Below are 13240 nucleotides of genomic sequence, written 5' to 3' on the forward strand. Positions count from 1 at the left end.
ACAGTTTTGCATCTTTGTCTGGAGAATGGAAAGAAATAAAATTTAGGCTGATATTACAGACAAGGTAAAAATCTGGGGTGTGGGTGGAAGGAAAGTCTTCATAGAGGAGACTCTTAAATTGGGTGCTGAAGGGTGAATGAAAGTTCACAAGGGTGACGGGGGGAAAAGCGGAGGGCATTCCAGACAGAAGGAATAAGATGGGCACAGACACAGGTGGAAGACATCTCCTCTGGGGAATGGAAGGTAGTGTGGCCTCGCTGAGGCATACAGAGGCTGCGAGCGTTTGTGAGAGAGTACAGGAAGGGGAGGTTGAAGAGGCAGGGTGGGGGCCAGGTAATATAGTCCTTGAGAGTTAGACAAGCCTGGAATCAGATTCCTGCTCGGCGTCTTACTAGCTCTGTGATTTTGAGCAAGTACCTCTGTAATATTCATAATTCCCTATCTGTAAATTCATAATAACAAACTAGTACCTACCTCCTAGGGTTACTGTGAGTTTGAAGTAAGAGAATCCCTTTTAAATGCTTAGAAAGGCACCTGATCACATGGCATCATTTAAGGTCTCAGTAAATAGAAAGTGTTATTGTTGCTATTGTTATTGTTATACTAATAACAACGTGTGTGTGTATACACACTAATAACAACTATTGTTTTATATGAATCAAGGGACTAGATTGTGAAATGGCTTATATATCACGTCAAAGAGTTCAGGCCTTTTAGGTCAGTGTTTCTAAAATGTGATCAATTAATCTGTAAAACTAATGGTCCTCAAGCAGCTTCTGTGGCGCAAGTAATAAAAAGATATGTTCTTTAAAATTTTATGAATTTGAAATGGAAGAAAAAGTATCAAATACCATTATGTTCTTAATAATGGTTCACACATATGGATGGATCAAATCTGTCAGACACTTAACAAGATGTAGTTAAAATCAGTTACTAGGATATAGTTTATTTTAGCTATATCATTGGAATATTACTGTTTATGTGTGTAAAATTTGCATTTTTTGTTGTTACTATTGTGTTATGGCTCTGATTAACAAAAATAGATTAATGACTAAAAAGTGGTTCATTGAAGTGGAAAAGCAATGATAAAAATAGTAGTATAGGGCTTCCCTGGTGGCACAGTGGTTGAGAGTCCGCCTGCCGATGCAGGGGACACGGGTTCGTGCCCTGGTCCGGGAGGATCCCACATGCCACGGAGCGGCTGGGCCCGTGAGCCATGGCCGCTGAGCCTGCGCTCCGCAACGGGAGAGGCCACAACGGTGAGAGGCCCATGTACCGGAAAAAAAAAAAAAAATAGTAGTATAAACTCTACAATTCAGAAGCATAATTAGTGAACAGGACTTCAGGATCTATTGGGACAAGAGCATCTGTGAATGTGATTATTTCACCCAAGCAGCTGAAAGGGAAAGTGTGAACGGGAAGTGTGGCTATGAATATCTAAAAACTGGATTTTATTGAACAAGGGATTTATCCCCCCTTGCGCACTCTGTATTAGAAAACCCTGTCAGAGAGCTTCGTGATGCTCTCAGAGATTTTACATCATTTCCAAAATAGCATAACCTTATAGGTCAACCAGTAGTTTTTCTGGGACCAAGCACAAAATAATATTTTCTGGTATGAAATTGATTAATTTTATTTCTAAATGCAAAGACACCAAGGCAACAGCATCAACAGATACAAGTCATGCTATGGCCAACATGCTTATAAAACCAGCCTCAGGGCTTCCCTGGTGGCGCAGTGGTTGGGAGTCCGCCTGCCGATGCAGGGGACACGGGTTCGTGCCCTGGTCCGGGAGGATGCCACGTGCCGCGGAGCGGCTGGGCCCGTGAGCCATGGCCGCTGGGCCTGCGCGTCCGGAGCCTGTGCTCCGCAACGGGAGAGGCCACAATGGTGAGAGGCCCGCGTATCGCAAAAAAAAAAAAAAAAACAGCCTCAAATTCAAGACAAATAAAATGCTGAGGAAGAAAGCCAAAGTGGCCACAAGCAAACCTAATGTCAGGAGAGTATGCTGCATAGCACAAATGGCACACAAAGAGGGTGGGACTATTACTGTTGTACTGATGACAGCCAATATTTTGTTTTACAGTTGAGTGAAACCACTTGTGGGAAAAGAATGAACCGGCTTTTTGCATCTCCGTGGTAGCTATATGAATGAGAAAGACATAATTTATAATTTTGAATTCTCATTATCAATTAATCTAATATTTTTGTGAGATATGATGCAGGTTAGAAGTGTGTTTGAGGTAATGCTGATGGAGGACCAACCATGCGTCCAGCAAAAAAAGGCTTGGTGTGTCAGTATCTATTGCTACAAAATGTAAAACAACTACAAACCCTAGTCATTTCAACAGTAGGAATTGATTAATCTCATGAGTCTGTAGGCCCGTGAGGCTCCTCCCCATCTCAGCTAGGCTCCTCCAGGTGTCATGCTAGAACGTGGGCAAGACCAGCTACATGATTTGTGGAGCTCAGTGCAAAATAAAAATGCATGGCCCCTTATTCAAAAGTTATTAAGAATTTCAGGGTCATGACAGCAGAATATGAAACGAAGCATGGGACTTTTCTTAGCACAGGACGCTGTGTGACTACAAAGGCCCCTAGCCATGAAGCCAGTCCTGGCTGTGGGTGGTGTAGGCAGCTCTGCTCCTCTCAGCTGGGTTCTTTCATGTGTCTCCTCTCAGCTGGGTTCTTTCATGTGTTCTTTCATGTATCAGCATGGCTAGTCTGGGATAGACTTGGCTGGGACAAGTTGGGTAACTCTACTCTATGCATCTCATCTTCTAGCAGGCTGGCCCAAGCATATTCTTAAGGCAAAGGCAGAGGAACAAGAACAAGCAAGCCCAAACACGCAAGCACTCTTCAGGTCTCTGCTTTGTCACATTTGCTACCATCCCATCGGGCCACAGCAAATCCCACTGGGCCACAGCAAGTCCCATGGCCAGCTCAGAGGTAGAGTGGGAGGGTGCTACCACACTGTGACAGAGGGCATGGACATAAGGAGGGATGAAGGGTTAGGGCCATTTTTGCCATGTACCTCACTTGACTACTCAAAAATAGTTGTATCCAGGTGCTAAAATTGCACGCTGTTTTATTTACCAAGAACAGTTACGCATGCTGATCCTCTCTAAGTGTTGAAGAAGTAACAAAAATTGTTAGCACAATCAAATCTCCATCAGGGAGCCCATGTCTTTCCCGTGTGTTTTGTGAAGAAATGGGCGGCGTGTACTAAAACTGTTTCTCCACCGTAAAGCGTGCTGGCTATCCAAGGGGAAGGTACTCATGTGAATAATTGAAAGGAGGGAGGAGATAAGACTTCTTTATAACACCAATAATGCCAGGGAAAGCCAGAAACCATAAATCTGGGTCATTACCAGTGTTGTAAGGAAATGTTATCTCAGTGATTTCAAGTGGGTGTCAACATGCCCTGGGCAGTAGCTTGAAAAGCTCAAACCTCTCACTTCAGGCCCAACCTCTTAGGACATTCAGTGCCAAGGATAAGATATCAGGAAATTGAACTGTGGTGAAGAAGCTCTGTTAGCAGGCATTGACTCTTTCCTAATACTTGACTTTTTTCATTTTCTGGAGAAAGACATCAATAACATATTATTGGGCATATTTAAAAAACATTCACTATGCCAGAAAACGTGGAGAAATTCTTTCCAGAGCTGAACCCAAACAAAAAACATTAGAAATTCATTTGCAACTACCATCCAAGTTAAAACATCCAACCATCCAGCCTTTGAATAAGATATATTCTTTGACTTACTTGCTTGTGAAAGTGGCCTTTAGTGAGAGACTTCACCACTTTTTCTAGGTATAGGTCCCATCCAAATATACACAACCGTCTGTAGGGCCACCAAGCATTTGCTGCCCATAATTCTTAGGTATGCTCTCTAGTTGAGCAGAACAAAATAAATGGAATCTGTCATTAATCCAGATGCACATATATATGTGTGTATGTTATATACTTTAATGATTGATTGCAAATAACAGTATCCCTTTCGCTGACTTGATATTTCTCATCATCCTACTTTTGCTATTTCAACTCTCTCTACCCAAACTCAGGATCTGAGTATATTTGAATACTTCTTTTTAGTAGGCCTGGTATACTGCACTATCCAAACTCTTGCTACTTGTTATCCAGAATTCAGGTACCAAGTATATGTATCTCTTGCTCTATGAACTTGATTTCCAAACTCAAACTCAGGAGATAAATAGGCTTGGATAACAAGGGATACTTGAATATTATTAATTTTTAAGTTAATTTATACTCATTTTATTATTTAAAAATTTTATGAATGTTAACCTAAAATTGGAGGTTTTCAATATGCTCCAGAGAGCTAGTAAGTAGTTATTAGACACTGAAAGTTTAAGAAACGCTGCTTTCCTTTAGGGAATGAGGGGGTCATTGAAAGATGCAAAGATTTTAAACAGAGGGGAAAATAGGGTCAGATCTGTATTTTCAGAAGATTACTCAGGTAGTAATATAGTGTTGAGTTTGGAAAACGGCACATAAAACTGGATGCTGGCAGACTTGATTTTAACCCTTCTACAAATACTCGCCAGTACTGAACGCCAGTAGCAGAGCTCAGATTTGGGGACACAAAAATGGAAAGACTGCAATGGGCCTTTTGTCCTGGATCCAGCCTAGTGGGAGTGATCACTATTCAAACAAATTACCCAAAGATTAAATTACAATTGTGCTAAATCTTGATGAAGAATGGAGATAGAAACCATTCTTAGAGAAAGATGAGACATGGAGGTGAGAGAGGAAGGAATTAAAAGATGATTCTGCATTCCTGGTTTAGAGCCTGAGGTAATTAACGAAGAAAAGGAATTGAAGAAGAGGAGCGTTGGCGTCTTTTGGTAATTAAGTTTTGGACATGATGAATTTGAACTGCCTCTTAGGCATGTAGTATAGTTGTCCAGAAGGCAAGTGTGTATATAAACGTGGAGAGAGAAATCTGAGCTGCAGATACATATTTGGGGATATAGGATGGACTGGTAGCCATGGAGATTGACTCAGCTTGTCCACTGTCCTTAATAGCTTCTTCTCTGGCCTCAGTCAAGCCCATAGACAACTGTTTCTGTAGGGCAGGATATTTTTTTTAACCAGTTTCCATCTCCTTAACCTCCACTTTGAACCTACCCACTTTGGTTTAGTTTTTATTGTTTTCTAATGCCTTGAATCTATATTTCCATTATGGAATTTGTTTTTCTCTTTGGTTGCCCAGCTTCCATTCACTCTACTTCTGCTAACAGCTTCTGGGTTTTGCCTGAGGCTCCAGCTCTCCCCCACACTTTCATCCCATGTAGTTCTGGCAGTATTGACTGCACCCCGAGTTTGGGGCAGGGGGTGGGCATGCCTGTGATGTAGGCCTGGCCAACCAAAGTCTCCTGGTCACAGTGATTAGCTCAGGGTTAAGCACATGATCACAGTAGAAGAAAAGAGATGCCATGAAGGTTTTGCTGAGATATCTGGCATACACTCAAGAGTTCTTTCCCTCTTAATATAAACCTAAAAGCACATAGGGATAACATTTCTACAGCAGTCCTGTAGCCACAAGGAATTTGAGAACAGAGCCAATACTAAGATAGGAAACCTGAGAAATGAAGGAAACTTGGATTTCGGTGATCTTGTTGAGTTCTTTTACTTTGAGAATTTAACCCATTAACATTGATCGTGATTACTGTTTCTTCCCATTGAATTTGTTTATTTTTATTCTTTTTGTACAGTGGTTCTCAGATACATATGTCCCCATCCCAGAGATTCTAATTCATTTGGTCTGGGGTGTGCTCTGGCCATCAGTATTTTTAAACCTTCCCCATGTTGTATATGCAGCCAGCTTTGAAAATCCCAAATCTAGCAGTCACTCTTGATTTTTTAAATGTTTTATTATAAAATACCTTATGTACAGAAATATAAGACACTCAGGGGAAAAAAACATAAAGCAAACAAAACAACATTTTTACGTTGAGAAATGAAATATTTCCCACACCCCAGAAGCCTCCTGCATGACCCATTCCAATTCATCTTAAATCTCCTGTCAGATATCTTCCCATCAGTATCTAGATTGACTTTGCCTCTACAGCCCCCTTGGAATAATTCAAGCCACGACCTACTTTCAGACCCTTTCCTGCCCCCTCCAATGTTGAAATCTTATGAAATTCTAGTTCCAGTTTTTAATTTTTCTCACAATAAACATATCCGCATTTATTTAGATATAGTCATAAGTTTTACTAGTGTTTATAAACACTATGTTTCTTGTATCCACCACTCCTTTCTCTAGAACTTGCAGTGTTGGAAGCTGGAGCATTGTTAGTCCAAATGAGGATCCCTGTTCTTATTTCCGGAGCCAATTCCTGGGATTTTAAGGGATGGGGTAAATGTACTGCCAGACCAGGTAGTTTATATTCTAGGGGTCGAGATATTCTATCCTTCTTGGTAGGTAGCTGAGTATTCTCCGGGGCACTGCTTGCCTCCTTCGGCTGCCCCTGCAGTTATTCTGAAGCATCCTACCTTGGAGAGCTACCCATGTAGCAATGACAGGACCAGGCACTGGGGACAACCTTTTCTCTTCCTCCCCAACCTCAGTCCCTATTGTTTTGGAGGCCCCGTTAAAAAGGCTCTGCTTCCCCATCCAGGCCAGCCTTCAAGTTCAGAGCCTTCTCCAAGAAAGGTATTTATTCCCCTATTCAAAAAGTAGTCCTGGGGTCTTTATCCTGGGAACTTTATCTGCCTTGAGCTGCCAGCTAGAGGGCGATATCTGATCCAGCCAGGCCAAATGCAGCCCTGTATTTAATTACTTTAACAACTGTCCAGGCGGACCTCTCTCTCTCTCTTCTGCTTGTTTACTCTAATCTTGGATTTCCCCCTGGATTCCTTAGGAAGAGCTACCTTCCCTCAGGAGTGTTTAGTGTCAAGTTTCTCCACCCTAGTTTTGCCGTTGACTGGAACCCTTATATATTCTATCTTACAGGAATTCTTCATCATTTCTGATTTACTAATAGGACTCTTCCTGAGTTTTGGCAGTTATAGATCTAAATGCAAAATTTGCCAGACCATATAGATATTTTATATATAAATAATATATATTAAATATAAATGATTTTGTATATGTAAATAATGCATATTTTTCTGTCATTTTAGTGGAATTTTGGAACATGGAAGGTAGATACCTGTGCTGAGAAAATAAAATGGTGAGACTGGCATAAGATGGCATCTCATAGGGAACAGCCATATTTTTAGCATCTCAATTTGGGCCTTAGTGAGTACAAGAGTATACTTACAATTACTTGTATTTTAATTAATGCTCAATTTGCTAAATTTTTAAATGTAAAAACCCAATTTTCCCTAAGCCTTTAACATATAACTCACAGATGATATTGTTGTATTTATAAGTCTTATCTAAAGTTAGACTCATTTTCATTTGTTCTTATATCAGTGCTAACTTAGCTTGTAAATTTGACATAGTAAATTCTCCTAAATATTTAACATCACTTACAAACTTGATTAATAACAGTCCCTTAGCTTTGGCTTTTTTTTTTTTTTTTTTGCGGTACGCGGGCCTCTTACTGTTGTGGCTTCTCCCGTTGTGGAGCACAGGCTCCAGACACACAGGCTCAGCGGCCATGGCTCACGGGCCCAGCTGCTCCGCGGCATGTGGGATCTTCCCGGACCGGGGCACGAACACGCGTCCCCTGCATCGGCAGGCGGACTCTCAACCACTGCGCCACCAGGGAAGCCCAGCTTTGGCATTTTTTTTTTTTTCCAGCTTTGACATTTTTAACCACAATTACAGATTTTATTCTCTTCAGTGCTTCAAACGTCTTACAAGGCAGACTTATAAATGAAACAAACAAAATTGCTAAGCACTGAAACACTATTTACAAACCTAATAAATCTGAAATTGTTTACTAATCCAGAAGTTTTTAAGCATTCAGTTTTAGTCTAAGTCAATCAAATTCTCTTAACTATTTTTTAATTAAAGTCACAAATCTTCTTACATCAATCAAATTCTCTTAACCCAACTTTCTGCCTCCTTCACCTGTTTGTACCCTGGTAACTGAAGGTAGCAGAGGAAAAACATGCATGATTAAGCTTATTGGTTTTGCTTTAAATTTATGTCCATAAGTCTCCAGTAAGCTCCTAGTACTGCCTCTAATATTACATTTCCCTAATATATTTACTCTCCTGTTTTCCCAGGTAGCTTTTTTTTTTTGAAAAAGGGGAGGATGGTTATTTATTAGCCTTTTTTCATCTTTTGAAATTTTTTTTTTCTTTTGGCTGTGTCACACGGCTTGCAGGATCTCAGTTCCCGACCAGGGATTTAACTGGGATATGGCAGTGAAAGCCCGGAATCCTAACCACTAAGCCACCAGCGAACTCCCTAAGATTATTATTATTTTTAATTATGGTAAAATACATAATAATATAAAATTTACCATCTTAACCATTAAGTGTCTCAGATAACTTTTCACAACTTGTCTCTCCCTACTCTCAGTGGATGATCTCATTTGCTAAGTAATTGTAAACATTAGAAGCAATTAGAAAAGAATGATTTTTCTTCCTCCCACTGCCAGATTTACCAGGCTACCTACATCTGTGCCCTTTGAATCTGCTCTCCCTCATCTAATAGTGGAAGAACTGTCCGTACCAATCTCTCCCCCTGAGGCTTAGATCCTGTCCCTCTCACCTGCTGAAGGACTGTGGGCCCAACATTATCCCCATCCTCTCCTCCACTCATCCTTTCCATCACCATGCAAAAGTGCTGTCTTTAAAAAGCAAAAAGACTAAGTTTTCTTTGGCTTTTCCTTTCCTTCCAGCTACTTCCCCATTATAGGAAAAGTCGCTCCAAAGAGCTGTCTACACTGCTTTCTCACCACTTCACCTCATATTCCCCGTTCTCTCTTTAACCCACTCCAGTACTGCCCCTAAGCCCCATGCTTTAGAGGACCCCACTCAGGCCCCCCTCAGGCTATGCCCCTCCCCATGAGGGGAACACAAACCTTTGGATTTGCCGCCTCCCCAGACCTCACTCAGGATGCCTAGGACCCTGTCTAAATGGTCCCAAACCAGCTCCCAGGGCCTATTAGGGGCTGTTCCCCAGATCCAAGGGATGTGGTGTATATATCTCTACGCCTCAGAGATGGCTGTTGACTAGGGTGGAGGGTTGGGGAAGCATGTGTAGGTGGAACTTGGATATTCAATCTGGAGGGAGAGAAGAAAAAGCTGGGGGAGCAGGTCAGGGTACCAGTTCTCTCTATGCCAGTTCCTTCTGGTAAGGAACTCGCCTTCCAATATGTAATGAATACAATAATATTTTATTTAGCAGTTTGCTTGACTGATAAAATTTAAATGCTTAGACGTGTGATGTGTAGACCTCCACTTGTACTTTTGGCCCCATGATTGCCCTCTCCAATCAGATGTTTACAAGTCCCATGAATCCTCTCTAGTGAAGGTTGCCGATGACCTGCAGTTTGCCAATCCAATGCCCACATCTCTGTCGTCATCTTCCTCAACCTCTCAGCAGCATTTGACACAATGAATCACTTTCTTCTCCTGTGTTCCACAGCACCCAAATCTTGGCCTGCCTCCTGTTCCCTCTTGGTTTGGCCCGTTTGTTTTTTCCTCCGCCTCTTCCCACTTGCCCTAAATATGCCCCAGGGTTCAGGCCTCAGACCTCAACATCACTCCACTTAAATCCTTTCCTCTGTTATCTGAGGTCTCATGTCCGTAAATACCACCTGCGGCTGGGGTCCCCAACCCCTGGGCCTCGGACCGGCAGTGGTCCACGTCCTGGTAGGAACCGGGCCACACAGCAGGAGGTGAGCCATGGGCCAGTGAGCGAAGCTTCATGTGCGGCTCCCCATGGCTCTCATTACCTCCTGAACCACACCCTTCAACCCACATCCACGGAAAAACTGTCTTCCACGAAACCGGTCCCTGGTGCCACAAAGGTTGGGGACCGCTGACCTACGGCTGATGACGCACTCCTAGTTTCCCTGCTTATCACCACCACGTGGGTATCTAATAGGCACTCCAAACTTTACATGTCCAAACTAGAATTCTCGACTTCCCTTTAACAAACCTGTCCCCCCACCCCAGTATGTTTCCATCATCCCCCCCAGACGTTTAGTCCAAAATGCTACATGTTTTTCCTGATTTCTCACTGCCTCACATCCCACACCCAGTCAAGGCATAGGTAAGTTCTTTGGTTCTGTCTTCATAACCTGTCTTCAGACTAGTCACTTCTCTCCAATTACACTGCTACCGTCCTCTTCCAAGCCAATATCATCTTCCACCTGGACTCTTTAAGGGGCCTCGCAACTGGCTGGCCTGCTCCCACTCATACCCCTCCTTACTACAGACTACGAATTCTTTTTTCTTTTTGGCCGCGCCTCAAAGCTTGCGGGATCTTAGTTTCCCGACCAGGGATCCAACCCGGGCCCCTGGCAGTGAAGGCGCCGAGTCCTAACTGGTGGACAGCCAGGCAATTCCCAACAGACTACTAATTCTTACAGCAGCCCCCATGGGCTTTTAAAAACCATAAATCAGACCACATGACACCCTTGTTCAAGACGTCCCAAAGACTTCCCTTCACATTAAAAATAAAATCCAGACTCTTCCACGTGGTCTACAAGGCCCTACGTGACCTGGCATCTGCTTTGCTTTCAACCTCCTCTCCCCATTGCTCACTCTGTTGCAGCCGTAGTGCTGCCTTGCACAGTCTGGAGCACACCAAGCTCGTCTCTGCCTCTGAAGCTCTATACTCTCTCTTTGCTCTGCATGGATGCTTTGCTTCTGCATGGTTTGCTCCTTCATACATTTTAGATCTCAGTTCAAATACCTCCCCAGAGAAGTCTTCGATCCAGAGTACACTCTCTTTCATGTCTATCACCTTAACCAGGCTTATTTTCTTCATAGTATCAATGACTTTTTAAAAATTGAAGTGTAGTTGATTTACAGTATTATACTAGTTTCAGGTATATGGCATAGCGATTCAGTATTTTTGTAGATTATACTCCATTAAAAGCTATTACAAGATAATGGCTATAATTCCTTGTTATCCAAAATAACCTTGTTGCTTATCTATTTTATATGTAGTAGTTAGTATCTGTTAATCCCATAACCCTAATTTGTCCCTCCCCCACTTCCCTCTTCCCTTTGGTAACCACTAACTCATTTTCTATGTTTGTGAGTCTGTTTCTGTTTTGCCTATACATTCATTTGTATTATTTTATAGATTTCACGTATATGTGGCATCATACAGCATTTGTCTTTCTCTGACTTATTTCACTAAGCATAATATTCTCTAGGTCCATCCATGTTGCTGCAAATGGCAGAATTGCATTCTTTTTTATGGCTGAGCAATATTCCTGTGTGTGTGTGTGTGTGTGTGACATCTTCTTTATTCATTCATCCGTTGTGGGCACTTGGATTGCTTCCCTGTCTTGGCTGTTCTTATAAATAGTGCTGCTACTACATTGGAGCGCATGTATCTTTTTGAATTAGTGCTTTTGTTTTTTCTGGATCTATACCCTGGAGTGAAATTGCTGGATCACACGGTAGCTCCAAGTTTTGTTGTTAGAGGCCCCCCCATACTGTTTTCTTTAGTGGCTGTGTCAATTTACGTTGCCACCAGCAGTGCACCAGGGCTCCCTTTTCTCTGTACCCTCTCCAACATGTATTATTTGTAGACTTTTTTTGTGACAGCCATTCTGACCGGTGTGAGGTGATATCTCATTGTAGTTTTGACTGGCATTTCTCTAATGATTAGTGATGCTGAGCGTCTTTCCATGTGCTTGTTAGCCATCTGTATGTCTTCCTTGGAAAAATATCTATTCAGGCCTTCTGCCCATTTCTTGATTGGTTGTTTGGTTTTTTTAATGTTGAGTTGTGTGAGCTGTTTATATATTTTGGATATCAACCACTTGTCGGTTGATATCATCATTTTTTTTTCATTTTGTTGATGGTTTTCTTTGCTGTGCAAAAGATTTTAAGTTTAATTAGGTGCCATTTTTTAAATGTTTGCTTTTATTTCTTTTGCCCTAGGAGACAGATCCAAAAGAATATTGCTATGATTTACGTCAAAGAGTGTTCTGCCTATGTTCCCTTGTAAGAGTTTTATGGTTTCAGGTCTTACATTTAGGTCTCTACACCATTTTGCGTTTATTTTTGTGTGAAGGAATGTTATAATCTCATTGTTTTACACGTGGCTGTCCAGTTTTCCCAGCACCACTTGTTGAAGAGATGGTTTTTCCTCCATTGTGTATTCTTGCCTCCTTTGTCATAGATTAATTGACCATAGGTGCATCAGTCACTTTTGAAATAATACTAGTTGTGTATTTGTTTGTTCTCTGTGTCCATCTCTGAGTAGAACTTAAGCTCACTTAAGGCAGGGACGAGATGCCCAGTACTTAGAATAGTGTGAAAATTCAAGCAATAACATTTCAAAATAAATGTACATTAGATAATAAAATTCTTCTAAGTATTTCATGCACCTTAAATAATATGCAAAACCCACAAATTATCACAGGGGCCGTGAAAACTTTCTGCTGAACCAAGAGGTTCAAGTTGGACCTAAATAGGTTCATCGTCCCGGCTCTTGGTTTTAGACTTTCCCACGTTTGTCAAGTCACTTCTCTAGGAGAGCAGATTATTATCTCAGGGAAACTGAGGTTACAAGTATGGGAACTTCAGACAGTGATTACAAGCAGTAACGGGGGAAGTGGGATATGCTTTCCAGGTTGGGGCAATATCAGCTCCATTTTAACAACCTTGACCCTCTCTCATAGTTAAGCTGTGTGTGATCTGTTTATGATAGATATCTAGCCTGTCTCTTTCACCTAGAATTAAATGTTAAATTCGTAACATAAGCATCATTTATTCTTCACATTTAGCCAATTATTTATTTATTTATTATAAATTTATTTATTTTATTTATTTATTTTTTGCTGCATTGGGTCTTCATTGCTGCGCACAGGCTTTCTCTAGTTGCGGCGAGCTGGGGCTACTCTTAACTGCGGTGCGCGGGCTTCTCATTGCAGTGGCTTCTCTTGTTGCAGAGCACAGGCTCTAGGCACACGGGCTTCAGTAGTTTGTAGCACACGGGCTCAGTAGTTGTGGCGCACAGGCTTAGTTTCTCTGCAGCATGTGGGATCTTCCCGGACCAGGGCTTGAACCCGTGTCCCCTGCGTTGGCAGGCAGATTCTTAAGCACTGCACTGCCAGGGAAGCC

At 41.9% G+C, this 13240-nt stretch overlaps 1 long non-coding RNA gene across 2 annotated transcripts in view; it reads left to right on the forward strand.

Annotated features, from left to right (window-relative positions):
* LOC132438088 (uncharacterized) overlaps window positions 1-7248 on the forward strand; it is a 33459-nt gene extending 26211 nt beyond the window's left edge. Inside the window, exon 3 of one of the 2 annotated variants that reach the window (XR_009522152.1) lies at window positions 7151-7203. This is a non-coding gene — a long non-coding RNA (uncharacterized lncRNA). Of the gene's footprint in view, window positions 1-7150 lie in introns of both variants that reach the window. The other variant, XR_009522151.1, reaches the window with a different exon arrangement.
* Window positions 7249-13240: the final 5992 nt, after the last annotated feature.

The sequence above is a fragment of the Delphinus delphis genome, chromosome 15, assembly GCF_949987515.2.
Source record: "Delphinus delphis chromosome 15, mDelDel1.2, whole genome shotgun sequence".
In the NCBI taxonomy this organism is placed as follows: domain Eukaryota; kingdom Metazoa; phylum Chordata; class Mammalia; order Artiodactyla; family Delphinidae; genus Delphinus; species Delphinus delphis.